The following is a 16,944-nucleotide window of genomic DNA, read 5'->3' as shown; positions in this document are numbered from 1 at the left end:
AATTGGTGTAAACTGCTGTTGATTAAACTTCACAGCTAGTGACTCATGGTTCAAAATTTTAAAAATTCCAGTGAACATTAACGTGTCTCACTCCGGTGTTGTCTTATACACTTTTGCATGTGTACTGTTTATTTTGTCTTCTCAGATACACCAGAAACAAACTAAAGTTATATTTTAATAATTTTCTTCTATACATATATCCAATAAATAAAATAGTATCCATAACAAAAATTAACTTTATCATTTGCACTTTGTTTCTTTCATACATCAGATTTTTAAACCCATCTTTAAATGTCAAAATAGAACTTTGAAAAATAGAAATACTTTTTGAATTAAAGCATCAAAAAGGACTTCAGATGTTATCCAATTCAGTCCCTCCATTATGGATTGAATTGGACTTTTAAGCCAATTGGTTAATTAAGCTAAAAAATAAACAATTTAGAGATATTATTTTCAGGTCTCCTAATTTTTTGCCAGAACAGCAGATGTGCAATTCTCAAAGAGATCATTTACCAAGGGCTTTAAATATTACCGCAGTAAATATCCTTTCTTAATGACTTAGTCTATTCTTCTGCAATAAATCACTGTATTCTGACGCTTTCAGGAAACTTTGTTTATACACTGCTGTGGCTGTTAAGCCTTGCCTTCAACAGTGTTAGTTTTGTGATACAGTGAACAAAAATGTGAACTCCTTAAGGACAAAGGTTGCTTTTGTGCCTTCATAAAATATCTGTTGACTTCTGGGAATTCTCTAGGCTTTTAAAATAGTAATTAATTTTTTAAATTGATGAAAATTGTGTATATTTATGGTACATAACTTGATGTTTTGATTTATGTATACGTTGTAGAATGGCTTAATCAAGCTAATTAACTTATCTTCACCTCACATACTTATTATTTTTTGGTAAGAACACTTAAAATATACCCTCATAGCAATTTTTAAGTATGCAATATATTGTTGTTAACAATAGCCACCAGGATGCCTGATTGATCTCTTGAACTTATTCTTCCTGCCTAATGGAAATTTTAAATCCTTTGACCAATATCTCCCTTAGTCCCTGGGAATTTAGTCTTATAGGCCATATTGTGGCATGAGCAAGGTCACCTCAGATATTAGGGCTTCCAATTTATTGACTAGTCTCTCTTTATGACATCTTTAAGCTAAAAAGGCTAAGGAAAGTGAACTATGGAGCAATATTTATTTTATCTGAAAAATGTACACATATGATATTTTGGTAAAATGTATCTTCCTCTGATATACATATATGTTATTTTCATAAGTCTGTATTTTGTTCATACTTTAATTCCAAGTTTTAGTTCCATTTTAGATATTCTACTTTGTGTAGCCTCCTTCATAGCCCCTACCCCCGTACCTGTTGGCTTTGATTATTGACATCCAAGTTCAGTGATCATCTCCTCAGCAACACCAGTTCTAAAAATATAAAAATAATAATAATTTTTAAAAACCTCATCCATATTCCAGTCAATCTGTGGCATAATTGTATATTTTCTTTGTTGAAGAAAAAAATAAGGAATTACCTTGTAACACTAACCCAAACTCACTATTAACACAGTATATCCATGTAAAAAACCTGCACATGTATCCTCTGAATCTGAAATGAAAATAAAAATAAATAAAAATAAAAGAATAATCTGAGCTCTTAAAAAATTACCTCATTAATATCTTTTTTCTTTGTTCATTTTCTACATCCCTTTCCCACTCCTCTACCACCCGTCCCCAACAAGCCCACATGCTAGCGTGTGAAGCTCCGTGGGAGACAGGTCCTTGTCTCTCTGGTTTCAAAGCTGAAGCTCAGAATCTGGAATAGTGCCTGTCACCTTGTAAGCCATCAAAAAGTGTATGTTAAGTGAAGGGAGGATAAAATCACGCTCCTCAAATGTCAATGAATCTGAAGGGATGTGTTTGAGTTTATGGCGCAGGATGGGTTATCATAAATGATAAACCAACCCAAGACTAAGGCAAGCCTCCACTAAAATCCTATTAAAATAAATGAAGGCCTGAGGGCTTCCGTGGAATGGCAGCTGCTCTCATTTCAGAATGGGCCTAGTTTCTCATTCAGCCAAAAGTCCTGTACACAATCTCTCCCCCATAGCTCATTTTTTTCCGTAATCCTTTTTGACGGAGTTCCTTGCTTCGGTCCAGTACAGTGACATTTCTTTCATGTTTGGGCTGACTGCCAAGGGCCCAGATAAAGCAGAAACTTGAGTGGAATATTCTGTTCTGGAATAGCTATTACCTTCCAGCTGCTCACGGTTGTGTTACCTTCTGGGAGAATGACAGTCTGTTCCTATCCTGGAAGTGGAGAGGCTTTTCCACATTCCAACAGCATGTCTCCAGTGGAGCAGGGAACAGATCCTTAAGCATCTTGGGAAGGAACAGGTCTTCCTGGAATCCTGGATACTTTAAAGTTTCCCAGACCGTGCCATTCATCCTTTAGCTACTCAGTGACAAAGTTATCTTACTCGTGCTTGAATTTTTTTTCCTGGCCAGGAAGTGACTTCCAGGATTCTCTGAGAAATAATAGAAAGGGAATTTTCTTCCACCTTTCACTTAGGCATCTCAGTAAAGCAATCGTCAGGGGCAACTAATTCCTGACTTCAGCAAAGCTGAAATAAAGGGTATTTGAAGTCACTCTGTTGGAAAATAACATTAGGGCTCTAGGGAGAGTACATGAGAATTATGAATAGTGCAACCCTCTGACTGGGAGTTTTGCCGGTGGCCAGGTCAATTTGAGGTAGGTTCTCTCTGGGGCCCATCTTCCAGGCACCCCGGCATGGGGGCTAGAGGAGGCCAGAGAGTGGAGGTGGCATGGGGAAGAGGAGGAGAGGAGAGGACCATATGGGGCATACGAATGTGGTTTCTGTTGCCTGAAGAGTATCTTCAATGTTGTGTTCTTTAATTTGATAAGTCAGCCTCTTTTCATCTTTATGATATTTTAGAACCAAATATTTGAAAGGAAATATGCTACCAGCATTAAAGGTTCTATTTTGTAGAAACAAAACCAACCACCTCTTTCTCAACCTGTTTTTTTGTTTTTTCTTTTTAGGAGTGGTCATTTTATGATTTCAGATTTCTTTATGTTCTGTTTCGTACATTTACATTTTGGTCAAGCTTTCTGACATTCTCAAACTACTATTCTGGAGGGGATAAAAAGCTAATTTGAGTTTTCTGCTATTCAAGGCATTTTTTTCCTCTCACAAAATTACCTTGTGTCTCCTGTTCTCACAAAATGCTAGCAATCCAGATATTGTTGAGAATATTTTAGAGAATTGACCTTTCTAGATTGTTAAACTCCTTCAGCTCCTGGAAAAAATAGATTACTTTAGAGGAGGGCTAAAGGGCTGATGGAAGTCTTACACCTACTACAATTCCCACTGCTAATGATTTTTATAGACGCCTCTCTCTGGCTTCATTGTTGGAATGAATAACGAAGGGGGAGAAGAATAGACTCACTTGGTTATTTGTCCTCATGCATATTGATTCATAAAACTAAAGACCTCAAGGGAACATTGTGAGCTAAAACCCTTCATCCCTCTGTCTCCAGGGAAGAATTTATTTGGATACCTCAAGACAGAAAGTCAACTGCACTTAACAGCCACTATAAGAAACTCTGTCACTTTCTTTAGTAATGTGCCTCAGTGTCTTATCAATTCTTGCAGACAAGTGATTATTCATAAACTCTAACTTAAATAATTCCAAAACTCTGAAAAATTGTGATTGTCTGTTTTATTTACTCATGTATCCTCAATTCCTTGAGAGAATGATTGGCATCTAGTGGGCACTAACTAAGTGCCTTTTTGAATGAATGAGTAAATAACTGAATGAATAAATAGAAATTAAGTTATACAACAGAGAAGGTGGCATAATCATTCAAGTTACCAAGCATTATTGAGAATCATTCGATGCGTACAGCTGTTTCAGTACTGTATGGAATTCGCAGATGTAAAAGGGAAGAGTTTGTTAGCCCTGGATTTTGATTGTTTCTCACAATCTATACACAAGTAACCACAATCCAAAGTAGATTATAAAAGGTATAATCTAAATTATGATGAGAGAGTGTGAAATGAATACATGTATTTGTGTTAGGATGAATAAAGATGGCATAGAGATAAGATGATGACAGGTTTTAAATTACTGTGGAACTTGGAGGTTGAAGACCTTTCCGGGTAGAGGTGACACTCGCAGTAAAGGAGGGGCAGCAAAATGCAGGGTTGGATCCACAGCGATGTAATCTGGTGTGGCCTGAGGGCCGTTCATGACTGTGTATGTATGTGATGGTGTTGGTGATGTGATGTATGTGATGGAGCAAGTGGGAAAAAGCAGGGAAAGTTTGCTGGGTCCTCTAAAGACAGCCACTAGTGAGTTCAGAGTAAGGAAAAATTTATCCACGTCATGCAATACCATATTGCAGGTACCATTAAGTCTAGATATTTTGTCTATTTTGTTTACAATTATATCTGTGGCTGGAATGATGCCTGAAACATAGTTCATACTGGATAAATATTTGAGTGAATATGAAATACTAGTACTCTGAGGATGGCAAACACAGGTCATGCCTTGTGAAACTGTTCAACTCCTATTTTGTTTACATTTTCCCTGCCAAAGAATCCACATTCAAACTAGAAAAAAATTGAACTGTTATCAATAAAGGGTATCTGGCTGGGTGCAGTGGCTCATGCCTGTAATCCTAGCACTTTGGGAGGCCAAGTCCAGCCTGTGCAACATGGCAAGACCCCTTCTCTACAAAAAATACAAAATTTAGCCAAGCATGGTGGTGTACACCTGGAGTCCCAACTACTCTGAAGGCTGAGCTGTGGTTGCGTCTCTGCCCTCCAGTCTGAGAGATAGAGTGAGACCCCATCCTAAAAATAAGTAAATAAATAAATAAAGGATATTTAAGGCTAAGGCAGTAAAATAACATCTATATTCTTGGAATAATTTCAATATTTTGGGCTACTGAGATATATTTGGATACTGAAATAATTTCAGATATAATTTTACAGCTACTATGAATATTTTTTTGAGAACTCATGGGAAATAGCAAAGGTGACAGGAAAATGTATTGGATAACATTGGTCCAATTCTTGAAAAGCAAATTCTACCAAGCAATATACCAGATGTTGGTTGCTGGCTAGATCCTCTATAATTCTAGATTGTTAGTAATTGGATTATTTATAAGCATTTGTTGGAGGGTGTTAGTTTTAGTTAGGTTGTACCACTCCTAGCTGGAAGGTGGCTGGGGAAAGTCGCCATGGATAAGAGATGGGTCATAGATGTAAGTGTGTTCCAGCTAGGCATTTTAAGAACAGCATAGCAGCAGTAAAATCAGCACGGTGTGTAGTCATTGGAATGAGGTGAGCCTTCTTGACCAATAGTAATAGATCAATCACTAAGACAGTGGTCAGGTTGCAAATGAGCTAAGTTCTGCAAGCATAGATGATGACTATAAAAATAAAGGATAATGTGTAGTTGAAAGTTACCTTGGAATTGTAGACTGGCAGATGGATATATACATAGTAGGAAGTAACAGAAGCTCTAGTCAGATCAATTTAAATGAGTTCCTAATATAGCTTCTAATATGTAACCCAGGCCACAAAACTCTCCATTGTAGAGAGTTATTGTGAATTTCACACTAGTTAATGCTTGGAAAGCTCTGAGAGCAATATCTGATACAAAGTAGATAGAGATTTAATATTTTCTATTATTAGTATGATAAAATTAAACATCTTCAAGTAAAATCTTTATAAACATTCAGTTGTAATTAGAAAACAATCATCTTGCATTTTATGAATTAAAAAGTGAGAATGAGCAACAGTGCAAATATTTGTTGATTTCTATAATTCATTCATACATTCAGGCATTTAGTGAATACTTTCTATCTGCTAGCACTACTGTAGATGCTAGAGATGGAAAGATAATCATGTCACTGTATTCTTTAAGAGCTCTTTATTCTTAAAGAGCTTAATCTAGGGTAGGATCTGATAATTATAGCATCTATAACACCTTAAAATGTATTACATATGTCTGATTCATAACTATCTCTGTTAGATCATAAGTTTCTTGAGGGACAAACTGCTTCATTTCCATTTTTACATCTGTAATACCTAGAACACAGTGTGTTTCCTAATATATGTTCCATATATGAATGCTGACATTTGATCCCCTCAAAATGGACTCCTTGAAATGCAAAATGTGACACAGCAAACTTGTTTTTTTAATGTATAGCTGAGCTTGCAAGAGAGAAAGAAATGCTCTAGTTGCCAAGATCAAAGATGGACTGAAAATCATAGCTGTGAACTCATGAGGTGTTGCTGCAGCTACTCTGGCTGATGGTTCTGGTCCCAACAACAAAGGACTTGAGCTTTAATGCCATGAGACCCAGGAGTGAACTACTAAAGGATGAACTTCGTAAAAAAGAAAACTGAATCCAAGGAAATGATTCCTGGACAAGAAACAATTGTGAGCCAAGAAATTGGCAAAGTTAGGTAAACATAAATAAGCATTGACTATGGTACAAAAAAGTGAAGTGAATTAAAATATGGACACAAATAATGTGTAAGATGGTAGGAAAAAGTGTGTTCTGGAGAGAGAGGGAGATAATCATCAAATTAAGACTTTGTTAGGTCAAGTATGCAAAGTAAAAGTTTAAAGGCAACCTTTAACAGATAGATTATATGATTTCCAAGCCAGTAAAGGGCAAAAAAAAAAAAAAATGATTAAGGAAAACCCAATAATTAATAGAAGGCAGAAAAAAAGGAAAAAAGAAAAAATATATGGTAAATTGCAAACACTAAATAAGATGATAGAAATAAATCTCAATCACAATTCTTAAATAAAATGAGTACAGATGGCTTACATTTGCAATTAAAAGTAGAGATTTTCAGATTGCATTTCAAAAATCTAGGGTAGGTTTATTTAAAGACACACTTATAAAAAAACAGCTCAGAGAAGTTGAAAACAAGTGGGAAAAGATTATTAAATTAAAAGGAAGTTGATAAATCTATATTAATATCAGAAAATTCTATGTATTGACAACATTTATATAATTAGATTGGTGCAAAAGTAATTGTGATTTATGTCATTACCTTCAGTGGCAAAAACAGCAATGACTTTTGCACTAACCTAATATAGTTATATAATAAACACATATAAAACGTTATAAGGTAAATTTTATTGCAAGCCTATGCAAGTTACACCTGGAATATAAATAAATATTCACTATAGAGGAATTACCATTTTTCAGAGCAAATATCATGAACTTTATTGGATTTAGAGTCCGAGTATGAATTTTAGTCGATTATATTAATACTTACAACAATAGTAAACAGACAATAATAATAATTTACATCATCTTCCAGCTATTCTATAAGTACATTTTATAATTTAAACTTCATCTTCTGAGTCACTCTTACTACTCCTATTTGAAAAATGAAGAAATTGAAGCTGATGGAAATTAAGGGATTTGCTCAATGACATGAGCTAACGTGGGACTCAGATCTACACCTGTCTGACTTCCCAGTAGGGCTTTTAATCGTGATGCTCCTGTGGCCTTGGTTTGTATAGAAACTTCTTGATAGATGTGAAAAGAACTTTGGGGACAGGTGAGAGCAACTCAGAGTGGAAGTGAAAATCTCAAGTTCCACGCAATTTGGCTAAGTGTCCACCGACAAGCCATCCAAGTGGTGTGGAAGGACCTGGGGAAGAAGGACCTGTCCGTCTTAGAGTTCTTTATTATGGTTGGGAACTCAGAAAGCTGTAGCTTTGGAGGCAGTGGGTACCTCCATGAGTTATGGAAATAGCCAGTGCCAGCAGTAATTTCGATTTGTTCTGAAACATCCCTGCTATTCCTAGGGCCACACCCATAATTGCCCTCTGTGTAAGGGTGAGTGGACAAGGGACCAAGTGAGTACCTGGACATAGTACTCTATGTTCCCAGGAGGAATGGATGCATTTTTCTGATTTCCCACAGAGGCTGAATGGGCTAGTGGCATTTCTGGCTGTTCCTTTTTCCCTAGAGCCCAAGCTCTAGAGAGCAACCTGAATCCTAGTCCTTCCACACGTTGACTTTTTAGGGTTCTATAAAGGCCTTTTGGAAGATTTTTTTCTCAGCAGGATGCCTAGAGAAGTCTCCTTTGGTTGCAATATCTTAAAAATGGATGTCTCCTGATTGGCATAAATTCATTCAGGCCCTTCTGGAATTTCCACTGCAAATGTCTAACATGCTTGAAATTATGGCTGCCTCAGACAGCAGTGAGTGCTGCTGCAAGCATGTTGACCATCAGTCACTGGACAGGGGGAGGGAGTTTTAAAGGTCTTGTACATCTGGCCTCCTCTCCTGACCCAATTTTTCAGGCATGAATCTAATAGGAGCCACACCACTGATACATGGGAGGTCTTTTGGCATTTCACTTTCTAACATTGAACTTGCCTAGTTTCGCACTGAGCCCACACCCAACACCTCTTTGTCATTCCACTTCATTTGGTATAATGCTTGTTTTACTTAAAAGTAGTTGGCTTCATAATTTATTTGACTTGGTGGGTGATATGGTTTAGCTGTGTCCCCACTCAAATCTCATCTTGAATGGTAGCTCCTATAATTCCCATGTGTTGTGGGAGGGACCTAGTGGGAGATAATTGAATCATGGGGGTGGTTTCCCTTATCCTGTTCTCATCGTAGTGAATATGTCTCACAGGAGCTGATGGTTCTATAAGGGGAAACCCCTTTCACTTGGCTCTCATTCTCTTCCCTTGTCTGCCACCATGTGAGATGTGCCTTCAGCCTTCTGCCATGACTGTGAGGCCTCCCCAGCCACATGGAACTGTGAGTCCATTAAACCTTTCTTTTGTAAATTGCCCAGTATGTCATTATCAGTAGCGTGAAAACAGACTAATACAGTTGGGGCAGGGAGGATAACTGCATTTATGAATTTAGAAAATATTTACTGGGCACTTTTTTTATGCCTGGCACTCCTCAGGGCCCTGGGGATACAATGGCAAGTCCAGCAGTCAAGTTCTCACTGAGCTTACTTTCCAGTGGATAGCTACAGAAAGCAAATATGTGCTGTATGAGCTGGTGATAAATACTATGTAGGAAAAAAAGTAGAGTAAAGCAGACAGGGAGCTGCTGGGATGAGGGATGCTATTTCATACTGGGCATTCAGGGATGCTTTTCCTGGCATTTCACGGAGAGGGATAGATGTAGGAGATCAAGCCATGTGGAATCCGGGGAAATAGCATTTCAAGCAGAGACAAAAGAAATACCAAGGTGCTAAGACAGGAGCCTGCCTGACATTTCCGAGGAAAGACAGGAAGGCTGGCGTGGCTGAAAGGTGAAGGCTGGAATAGTAGAGACTGAGGTTTAAGAGGGAGTCAAGATATGCAAGTCCTGTAAGACCATGAGGAGACCTGGTGTAACAGAGCCATTTCAGCATGTTGGTTTCCGACTTTGACCTTGTTTTCAAGGTCAATTTCTATAAACCTTAGTTTCTTCATCTTTGATTTTCATCCTTTAATGAAATTCAAAGCCACCGGAGTATTTGAGAAGTGAAGTAACAAGACCTGACTTCGTTCTAGAAGATTCCTCTGGCAATAATTCAGCAATGTTTCTATCCACCACTGGATAGAACAGACTGTTTTTCATAGAGGAGGTTGATTAAATAAACACATTAAATAAATGGGAAGACTAATTTTCTAGGATCATTTCTATGCACTGTTATTCTGGATTTAGCAGCAACATGTGCACTGATATTTAAAATGGCTCCAAATACTTACTATTGACATAAAACAAGTAGTAAATACCTAAACCAAAATAATGCAGTCTGATCCTTTCAATTTTTAGGCCTTCATTTCTTATTTATAACGCAAACTGTCCTGGAAGAGGGTACTATGTGTTTCAGCTGAATAAAATGCACGGTATCAAATTATGAGGGTTTATGCTCAGTTATTTTTCGAAGAAGAGACTGTTGAAATCTGGGGTGAATCATAATTGAATTAAAGACTGAAAGATGAAACTTCAACATATACCTGAAAACAAATAAAATCTTAGCTATCAGTGACCGTCAGTTTTAGAAATAGTGATTGTTCATAGTCATATCCAATTTGAAATCTAAATGGAAAATGATTTCTTTTCCTATTTGCTTGTATCAGGATGAAATATCAGAATGCCAAAACATTTCCTGTCCTTTTTTTTTTTACTTTTTGATAATTTTTTATTTCTGTACACTTAGGAAGTTTATTGGAATGAAAAGTGAAATATGTGTGCCCCCAAAAATTTGTTAGTAAGATTATGATGATGCTTTCATTGACCTGAAGTTGAAGGGTATTATCTTTTAGTGGCAGAAAATTTTCTTCCGCATGTTCCTATTTTCTGAAAATATTTTCTTTCAATTAATTTAGTTCCACAAATTTTGGTTGGCACATTTGAATATTTAACTATATTACGGTATAGATGCAGGTAGAAGATTAATAAAAAGGGCAATTGTAGAGATCCAGCTATCTAGTGTTCCTCTGAGAAGTAAATTTTAAAACAAGAAACATTCAATTAGATTTCAAGATTGTCAAAAAAAACCACGCTGCCAATAAACTGTGGAAGTGCAAACAACAGACTGTTGGAGCCCAGAGGAAAGAAAGAAGGTTGCAAAACTGCTGACTGTGCTAAAAAGAGCAAAGGGATTAAGGCAAAAAAAAAGTTTTTTCATATATATTGAAAAAAGAGTTACACCAGAAAGTAGGACTGAAAATAAATAGTGAGGGAGAAATCCATGTTACCGAAAGTGGCTCAAGACTGAACTGCTTTTAAAAATCTGTGTCTGACAAGGCAAACATACTTTGGGCAATTGGGACATAATGAAGACCTGGTTTTTTAGAAAATGATTTCGGCAGCTGATGGTGTTTCTGCATACTAATGGGCAGTACTTAGAATTTTCAAACATGCCTGCTGCTACCTGTACTAAAATGTCTACAAAGTAATCTGCCATCTAAGCTATTACCTTTACCCAGGAGTGAAGCCTGATTTTGCCTTCATTGCCTTCAGCTCCCGATGACTCCCGTGAAATTGAAAAATCAGGTAGAATGTGTGAAGTCTCAAAGGACTGATAAGAAAACTGGACAACCAAGGCTGTGAGTTTTAACCTTATTCTTGCCATTGGCTTCCTCATGTCACCTTAGCCTTTGCACACTTTTATTTCTAATGCATGATGATTACACTCCCCTAGCAACAATGTGTGGCTCAAGAGAGTTTAGCATGTGTCATAAACATGAAGTGTTTGTGAAATATACAATTAGGAAGAGAATGGGGTCAAGTCAGTAAGAATTAAGTGATTGAGTTCGATCAACCCACAAAGGCAATGTAGCTAAGTAACTAGGTGCAGTCTATGTAGACAAACTACCTCGATTTGAACCCATCTTATTGTTTTCTAGCTGTATTACCCAGGGCAAATGACGTAACTGCTCTGATTTTTCATTCATAAAATTAGACTTATCTATTTTAAGGGATACATAAGACAAGACAAGTAGTGCTCCATAATGCCAGTTACAATTATGAGAGAAAAATCTTCTTAGACTCAAAAAGAAAATGAGAAATCCTAAGACTACTTTTGCACATGTGAGAAGAAAGTGAGCTTACAAAAGTTGGGCTGTAAAACATATTTTAAGAATATAGTAACTGTAAGTGGAAGTTGAATCAATGTCATCTAAATAATGAGTGTTGCACAGCCTGCCATATGTCTACAGCCCTCAAAGGTAAAGACTAAGTACTGAACTCTGCCTTATCATTCAGAAGGATAACTGGGAAGAGTAATGAGACTGAAAAGTTGAAATCATGTTTAGTGACTATAAGATGGACTGTGAACTCATAAACTTCACAGAGATCTTGAGAAGCCATCTAGTTGAGTCTTAATGTAATCCATATTGAAGACATTAAAGGCTGTGTATCTGTCTTCCCCACACTCCACACTCATGAAGATAGTACTTCCACAGTGATCAATTTACTTGCTCAAGGGCACTCATAGTTAGGGATGGAGGGGAGGCACTGGACCCAGGTCCCCAGCTCTCCATTGGTCATGCCTTATATACTCTGTGGTTGGGGAATCCCTTAAGAGATGCAAAAAATAGGAGTCCTTGCCACTGAGAACAGAAGCCTTTGGTAGCCCAAGAACTCAAGGGGCTAGCCTGTGAGCTCTAGGGACCAGCAAAACTTAGACAAAATGCAGTAGACTAACAAAATCAGATCAAACAATTACTGAGCTTTTAGTCAAATGCCAGATAGTGAGAGAGGGCCTGGAGATATGGTGGGGAGTAAGAAAATTTCTGTCCCAGGGGAATCTCAAGGTCTGAAATGATAGTGTGCCAGAATTGAGACCAGGAGCACTTATTCATTCACTCAATATGTATTTATTAAAGTTCTATGTACCAGGCAGTGCTCTAGGCACCCAGAAGGGGAACAAAACAAAATATGGGTCCCTGCCCTTAGGAAGTTTGCTTTCCATTGATAGTGGCTAGATGGGAAGACATCAAGGGATAAACAATAATGTGATTACCTCAATTGTACCAGTAGGATTTTATGGTATTTTAACATATAGAGGTGACTGAGTGATGATGTGGAGAGGCTAAAGCCATTGAAATAAGAATTTATGGCTAAGTATGGTGGCTGACACCTATAATCTCAGCACTTTTGGACACCAAGATGGGAGGATGGCTTGAGCCCAGGAGTTTGAGAACAGCCTGGACAAGATCCCTATCTCTACAAAAAAAATTTAAAAACAAAACAAAAAATTAGTTCAGCCAGATGAGGGATGCCTATAGCTCCAGCCATATAGGAGGCTGAGGCAGGACAATTGCTTGAGCCCAAGAGGTCGAGGTTACAGTGAGCCGTGATCACACCACTCCACTCTAGCCTGGCTGACAGAGTGTGACTCTGTCTCCAAAAATTAAAAAAAAAATTACTCACGTTTTCCAAGAGGAGGGTGCATGTCACTCCATGAAGGGCCACATCGGGAAGCACTAGTGTTGAGCAGGAGGCAGAAAGGAGTGGCGAAGTTACTGTTTTTATTGTGTTTTTTTGTGAGAAAGCCAAATATTCTGGAATGTAGTATTGCTTTAGGATTGGTTAGTTCGAATAATTCTGGTGGGTTTTGGGGCAAAGGGTCTTTTCCTTATTGTCTGGTACCTGGCTACAGGTTGATTTAGAGCAAGAATTTTGGATTGATGTGTGAGTTTGATGAAGGAGATTGTGAGGAATTTGGAATGGCTGGTTTACATCTGAAGGCAGGCTCTGGAGAGCCCTTTCCTATTTCTAAAAATCAATTAGCCCTGATAGGCACAGTCTTTCCCCAGTTAGCGAGGCTACAAATGCCACAGCATCAAGAATATGGAAAATAAGAAAATATGGTTAATACAATTGGTTCTGTGAATAATGGAAGCCAAATAGACAAATATGGAAACTAAGAAAGCATAGTTAGAACGATGATAAATAAGCAATTCTCTAGTGTGTTATGAGGTGGGGTAAATGAAAAAAATAGAGTTAGACATGGGTCTTAGGGAGTGCTGGTGGGTGGGGTATGAAGAGACTGCAGCATTAAATAGTATGGTTAGTGGTAGGTCTCAGTGAGAACAAGAGTGTTAAGGAAAGACTTGAGCCAAGACTGGCCTCCACATAAAGATTCTAATATTTTAGAATTCTATCAAGACACATAAAATTAACACATCAATGAACAGGATGCTTTCTTTCATTCATTCATTCACTCACTCATTCAGTTGGTTGGTTGATCAGTCAGTTAGATATTAAAGAAATATTTATCAAGCACCTGTTAGGCCAGGGACCAGTTAGATGTTTGGGTTACAATGGTGAACATTGTAGACACAGACTCTACCATCACGTAGCTTATCAGTTAGTTGGGGAGACAGATATTGACCTAATGGACACACAAATAAATACAATCACACCTTGTTTTGTTGTGCTTCATTTTTGTTGCACTTTGCAGATATGAAATATTTTACAAATTGAAGGTTTGTGGTAGTTGTGCATTGAGCAAGTTGATTGGTGTCATTTTTCCACAGCATGTACTCACTTCATATCTCTGTGTCACGTTTTGGTAATTCTCATCATATTTCAAACTTTTTCATTATTATTATAGTTGTTATGGTGATCTGTGTGTAGTGCTCTTTGATGTTATTCCTGTAATTGTTTTGGGGTGCCAGAAACTGAACTCATATAAGATAGTGAAATTAATAAATGTGTATGTTCAGGCTAGTCCACTGACCAGTCATTCCCTCGTCTCTCTTTCTCACCTCAGACCTTCCTATTCCTTGAGACACAATCATATTAAAATTAGGTCAATTAATAACGTTAAAATGATCTCTAGGTCTTCCAGTGAAAGGAAGTGTTTCAAATATCTCACCTTAAATCAAAAGTGAAAACTTATTAAACTTAGTGGGAAAGGCATGTTGAACCCAAGATTGGCAAAAAGCTAGGACATTTGCACCAAACAGCCAAGTTGTGAATGCAAAGGAAATTAAAACTGCTACTCCCATGAAATATGGATTATAAAAAAAGTGAAGCAGCTTTATTGCTGATGTGAAGAAAGTTTTAGTGGTATAGACAGACGATCAAACCAGCCACAACATTCATTTAAGCCAAAGCCTAATCTAGAGCAAGGGTTTGACTCTCTTCCATTCTTTGAAGGCTGATAAAGGTGAGGAGGCTACAAAAGAAAAGTCTGAAACCGGCAGAGGTTGCCTCATGAGGTTTAAGGAAAGAAGCCATCTCCAAACCGAAAAAGTGCAAGGTGAAGCAGCAAGTGCTGATGGAGAAGCTGCAGCACATTATCCAGAGCATTTAGCTAAGATAGTTGATGATGATGGCGACACTGTACAACAGGTTTTCAATGTGGATGAAACAGCCTTCTACTGGAAGAATTATGGAGTAAGTAACTACAGATATGGTGGAAATTGTAAGAGAAATAGAATTAGAAGTGGAGCTTGAAGATGTGACTGAATTGCTGCAATCTCACAATAAAACTTTAATGGATGAAGAATTGCCTCTATGGAAGAGCAAAGAAAGTGGTTTCTTAAAATGAAATCTACTCCGGGTGATGATGCCATGAACATTGTTGAAATGACAATAAAGGATTTTGAATATGACTATAAATTTAATTGATAAAGCAGCAGCAGGGCTAGAAAAGACTGACTGTAACTTTGAAAGAAGTTCTACTGTGGGTAAAATGCTATCAAACAGCATCACATACTACAGAGAAATTTTTAATGAAAGGAAGAGCCAATTGATATAGCAAACTTCATTGTTGCCTTATTTTAAGAAATAGCCGCCCGGGCGCAGTGGCTCATGCCTGTAATCCCAGCACTTTGCGGGGCTGAGGCGGGCAGATCACAAGGTCAGGAGATCGAGACCATCCTGGCTAACATGGTGAAACCCTGTCTCTACTAAAAATACAAAAAAAAAATTAGCCGGGCATGGTGGCAGGTGCCTGTAGTCCCAGCTACTTGGGAGGCTGAGGCAGGAGAATGGCGTGAACCCGGGAGGTGGAGCTTGCAGTGAGCCGAGATCACACCACTGCACTCCAGCCTGGGCAACTGAGCAAGACTCCGTCACAAAAAAAAGAAAAAGAAAAGAAAAGAAATAGCCTCAGCCTTTGCGACCCACCGCCTCGATCCATCAGTAGCCATCAAAATTGAGGCAAGACGCTCTACAAGCAAAAAACAAAACAAAACAAAACCCTCACTAAAGGCTTAGACCATTGTTAGCATTTTTAAGCAATGAAGTCTTTTAAAATTTTATGTATATTGTTTTTTGTCAGTCATAACCCTATTGCACACTTTGTAGACTACAGAATAGTGTAAACATAACTCTTACATGCACTAGAAAACCAAAAAATGTGTGTGACTCACTTTATTATAATACTTGCTTTATTTCAGTTATCTGGAACTGAACTGCAATATCTCAGAGGTATTCCTGTATTTAATTGGGACTGAAAAATGGCTACACAGTGTTAAGAAAGCCTGTAATAAGGGTATTGGATTTAGCTAAGGAAGTCAGCGAAGGGGCCATTGAGATCTGAAGAATAACTAGGTGTTGACAAGTCGAAGGAGGGAGAGACGATTATCTTTGTAGAAGAAATAGCTTGTGGAAAATCCATGAGATAGAAGTTTAAGGGGTAGGAGGCAAATGGAGAGACCCACGTGGCGTGGGGCAGATGAGGCTGGAGGTGTGTGTTGGGGGAAGGTAGTGACCAAGTAGGGCCTTTTACACCTCATGAAGCAGTTATGCATTTTACAGAGAGCAATGGACAGTGAAGGAAGAACTTTAAGCTGAGGTATCACTTGACCTTCCCTGGCTTAGAGAATGGGTGTAGGTAGAACATTGAGAAGGCCAGAGTCTAGGTGGGAGGTGGAGATTGCTTGGATCAAGAGGGTTTTGGCGCAGAGAAAGAAGAAGAAAAATGGCCTCGATGATGCATTTGACATGAGTGAGGAAAAATGAGTTACCAGTTATGAATTCTGGGTCTCTGGCTTGTGAGTGTGGGATGATGTGCTTCCATTCATCGAGAAGGCGAACACTGGAAGAGGATCAGGTCTTTGGAGAAGGTCATGGAATTGATTTTGGGTATAACATTGTTGAAATTCCTTTGATATGTGTGTGTGAAGAGTTCAGGGAGGCAGTTAGTTGTATGAGTCAGATCTTATGAGGAGAGATGTAGCCTCAAGAAGCATGGATACACCAAGAGTATCTGTCCCCTGTAGAAACGGATTAAATCTCCTTTTCCAGATCCAGACTCTGAGCCAGCCATGCCAACACAGGAAACCCCACTGAATCCCAGGCTTTTTGTCTACTACCTGAAAGATCCCATTGTTTGTAAGTTGGCCATTGAAAAGACCCCTCTCTATCAATGCAGGCAGGGGACAAAGGCTGG

The 16,944-nt window shown here is 38.2% G+C and overlaps 1 long non-coding RNA gene across 1 annotated transcript in view; it reads left to right on the top strand.

Annotated features, from left to right (window-relative positions):
• Positions 1 to 11,146, top strand: part of LOC129136815 (uncharacterized) — a 233,455-nt gene extending 222,309 nt beyond the window's left edge. The window contains exon 3 of the long non-coding RNA XR_008538773.1: positions 11,055 to 11,146. This is a non-coding gene — a long non-coding RNA (uncharacterized LOC129136815). The remainder of the gene's footprint in view (positions 1 to 11,054) is intronic.
• Positions 11,147 to 16,944: the final 5,798 nt, after the last annotated feature.

Source organism: Pan troglodytes, chromosome 14 (assembly GCF_028858775.2).
Source record: "Pan troglodytes isolate AG18354 chromosome 14, NHGRI_mPanTro3-v2.0_pri, whole genome shotgun sequence".
In the NCBI taxonomy this organism is placed as follows: domain Eukaryota; kingdom Metazoa; phylum Chordata; class Mammalia; order Primates; family Hominidae; genus Pan; species Pan troglodytes.
This window is presented reverse-complemented; position numbering and strand designations above follow the sequence as displayed.